Below are 4356 nucleotides of genomic sequence, written 5' to 3'. Positions count from 1 at the left end.
TGTGTTCACCGACATCCCCAAAAGCAGAGCCACCGACGGGACATGCGTGCCTACCTCGCCAGCGGACAGAAAAATCGCCACATTAGGAAGTCATCAACTTCTACTCCAAGCTGATGTAGCGCCCGTAGCAGTTGTGAGTCCGCGATTGAATTCAGCGGACTCTTCTCCAGATTACATAACCGACAATCAGTGCTGTCTTTTCAGTTAAGAGACGCTCATTGAAACGGGGTATAAAAGATCTCCCCGTTATACAACGAGTACCAGGGGCGGGTGCAGCTTGAGGCCACGAGTTCATAACCACAAATGGTTGGCGCCGACGTGCGTTTAGCTATCCCCCTTTATCGGACCCATTTGTTCTGATTTGGCCAAACTGTTAAGGAGTACTAAGGCACAAACTGCGTTCTCCAGAAATGTGGGAACTCTGTTTCTGCATCCTCACAGTGTGGAACTTAGTCTTCCACCTTCCCGAGATTGGGAGTGTATATAATTAAGCGTCTTGATTGTGACACACACTACATCGGCCAGTCTGGGGGAACTTGTACAGCCCATTTCAATGAGTACCTTTTAACAAAAAAAGAGGCAGCTTAAAAAATATGCTCCCTTCGCGCAACATCTGGAAACTTCTCGCCATCGCCCACCATTCTGAATGATCACGATATTTCACATGTTGTACAAAAAGGCAAGAAGATGAACGTTCTCGAAGAATTAGAGATGTTGAAAGGACTCTATTTTAAGAACCCAGACCTGTTCCATGGCCAGCCGAAGTGGCCGTGCGGTTAAAGGCGCTGCAGTCTGGAACCGCAAGACCGCTACGGTCGCAGGTTCGAATCCTGCCTCGGGCATGGATGTTTGTGATGTCCTTAGCTTAGTTAGGTTTAACTAGTTCTAAGTTCTAGGGGACTAATGACCTCAGCAGTTGAGTCCCATAGTGCTCAGAGCCATTTGAACCATTTGAACCTGTTCCACGAAATCCTGATCTTTCTTAATCGGGCTGTGATGTTACTTTTTAAATCAACGTCTATGTACACGTGGCCGTCGTTTATACAGTAATATTGTTTAGTTGAGCTTCCTTGCTTTTTATCTTATATAACGGATCTGAGTTTACCATTACTCTATGAACATGTTCTCTGCTTTCCCGTCTGGCGGCGCCACCTAGTACAGCGTCGGGCACTTTGGTTCACAGTTCTGTAGCAAGAGCCGTAAACGTGTGCCGTAAGGACGCTTCCTACACCTGGCCTATATTGTAAACTTGCCCTGCGTTCTGTTAAGAGCGAGTATGAGTAAACACGGGTAACGTGCGACTCTTGTAAAATTTTATCCTTATAGACTGAAGCGCCAAAGAAACTGGTATAGGCCTGCGTATTCACATACAGAGATATGTAAACCAGCATAATACTGCGCTGCGGTCGGCAACGCTTATGTAAGACAACAAGTGTCTGGTGCAGTCGTTTGATTGGTTACTGCTGCTACAATAGCAGGTTATCAAGATTTAAGTGAATTTGAACATGGTGTTATAGTCGGCGAACGAGCGATGAGACACAGCATCTCCGAGGTGGTGTTAAAGTAGGATTTCTCCGTACGACCATTTCGCGAGTGTACAGTAAATATCAGGAATTCGGTAAGAACATCAAATCTCCGACAGTGCTGTGGGCGGAGAAAGATACTACAAGAACGGCACCAACGACGACGGAACAGAATTGTTAAACGTGACAGAAGTGCAACCATTCCGTAAATTGCGACTGATTTCAATGCTATGCTATCAACAAGTGTCAGCGTGTGAACCATTCAACGAAACATAGCCGATATGGGCTTTCGGAGCAGAAGGACCATTCATGTACCCTTCATGACTGCACGACACAATCCGTTACGCCTCACCTGGGCCTTTCAACACCGACATTGCTGTTTACGGCTGCAAACATGTTGCCTGGTCGGACGGGTATCGTTTCAAATTGTATCGAGCGGATGGACACCTACGGGTATGCAGACAACCTCATGAATCCATGGAGCCTGCATTTCAAAAGGGGACTGTTTAAGGTGGTTGAGGCTCTGTAATTGCGTGGGGCGTGTGCAGTTGGAGTGATATGGAACGCGTCTAGATACGACTCTGCAAGGTGACACGGACGCAAGTCCTCGACTGTTTCAATCCGGTGAGTTTGTCTTTGGTGAAGCTCTTTTCACAACTCGGGTCATGGTTTCCCAGTCGCCTTATTCAACTGACAATGTAGCTTTATAGCCGATTCTTGGCTTATAAATTTGTACTGAGGAAACGTGTTTGTCACCCACATATCTGATGATGCTCCTGTAAGAGTGAAACGCGTCACAAATTAAATAAATAAAGAACCATTTAGCAACTGAGACTGCCTAGTCTTACTTAAAACAAAACAGCCTCCCGTCCAATGCAAGTTCACTTTACTCTACATAAAAATGTAATACATTTTTAAAATGCACTTACAGTCGGCCAAAAAACGCAATGGTTGATTTGGAAGTAAAAAAATTCATATGGAAAAACAATTTTTTGAAGGCTGCTTACGCCGCCAGGTGGCATCATCGTGTGATTTACGCTTCAAGATAACCTGTATAGGCGTGATGTGCCAGTTGTAAAGAGACAGCCTATCACAGTGTGTTATTGGTGAAAAAATTGCTGACTAAAAACGCATAGTTTGGTTACCTCAGAAACTTTGCGATGACCCCAGAACACTTTCCATGTGTTCACTACATCAGCTAAAACAACAGTTACAACCTATACCGGATATTACGTGCACATGTAAGGTAACCCTGAACCTCTGGATTTCGGTAACGGATAATGATGTCGAAAAAAGTTTCAAAGTTCCTCGAGAACTTCATCTTAACCCAAGAACACTAAACGGCATTATGGTGGGGGGGGGGGGGATGTTACATTGCTATTAAATCATCGTAAATCGTACTATTGCAATTTTATTCAAAGGAAGACATAAATTATAGGTTACGCATTACTTAATTACAATTATTATGTCTACAGTGGTAGGTTACATACCAAATTACTGTAAGTACAAAATGTCTATCTCACATCTTTCTACAGCCGTAAATTTTACGGGGGTTTAGTAATCTAGGATTAGGAACGTATGGTAAAAATTTCGACGATTTGCTATGAAGAGAAACTGCAGAAACGGTTGTACCTTAATACATATGTTTAGTACTCTAAAATAATGATTTCTCGAGGTTTTCTTAAAAACCTATAAGCGTTTAAGGTCCACCAACACCACAACTAATACAAAAATCCAAACGATATGCTCAGCGTGATTGGTTTCAAGGAAGTGGGTAACGTTTACACTTGGACTCTACACTGTTGGTAGGCTACAGTTTGCCCGTCCTTCCGATAAGTGTACAAATGGTCGCTTAGCCAAGGACTAGCCGAAACACTTGACCCCCTTATGGCTATGATCAAGAGAACCCCAGATATGACCCGCGAAAAATCGCATTTCCGCGCGCGATGCTTTGGAACATTCCCGCGCGCGATGCTTTGGAACACACTGTTTCCGTACCACTGTCGTGCACGGACCGATTCTGTGTGGGTTTAAAGCGAAATACAGTCAACGAAAAGAAAAATTAGCAATTCAGTTAATTCGGTTAAACTGGTAAATGAAATTACGTAAAAGAATGGAAACTACACGAGCTGCTTCGAGCTTGTCTTCGGACTGAACGGGCACAGATTTCTTGGAAACATACAATTCTTCGAACTGAAGTGCAATTTCTTTCATCTTTCTGATGCTAGATGCGTGAATGTGGAAGAACTGTGTAATAGTCTGACAACAGAATAGTGAAGAAAATTGCTGGTCTCTCAGAAAATATGAAACAGTACAAGCGTCTCTAACAGAAGGTAATTTTTGTACCTGAAACGCATGGCATCTAACAACACAACGAATATAGCACAGCACGTGCGAAAAAAGTGAAATAAACAACGTAACGTTAAAAATGCACTAAAAATAATAGTCGTAGCAAGGTACAACCAGGTGTATAGCGTCCCTTAAGGTAAGAGATTTCAAGAGACAGACAGTGAACAATACTTGGACATCTTAAGTGGAACATATTAAAACTGAAAGTTAAAAAAAGATGTAGATGTGTTGAATAAATTTAGTATAAAGCCTAGTTTACTGTATTTTGCTTCTCTCTCAGAAGAGGGATTACAGATTTGAGTGAACGCTTCACTAAGAGAAAAAAGGTGACAGTGTCAATTCACTGAGTACACGGAACGTAGAGTAACTGCAAAGATGAAGTGGGATAATGGGATCACAGGGCTCGAAATGGAAGTCGACGTGATACCTAAGGATAAATAGTTGCGTAGAGAATGATTTGGAAAAAAAAGTTTATTAAGTATCT

Source organism: Schistocerca serialis, chromosome 5 (assembly GCF_023864345.2).
Source record: "Schistocerca serialis cubense isolate TAMUIC-IGC-003099 chromosome 5, iqSchSeri2.2, whole genome shotgun sequence".
NCBI classification, from domain to species: domain Eukaryota; kingdom Metazoa; phylum Arthropoda; class Insecta; order Orthoptera; family Acrididae; genus Schistocerca; species Schistocerca serialis.
Note: the sequence above shows the minus strand (reverse complement) of the source record.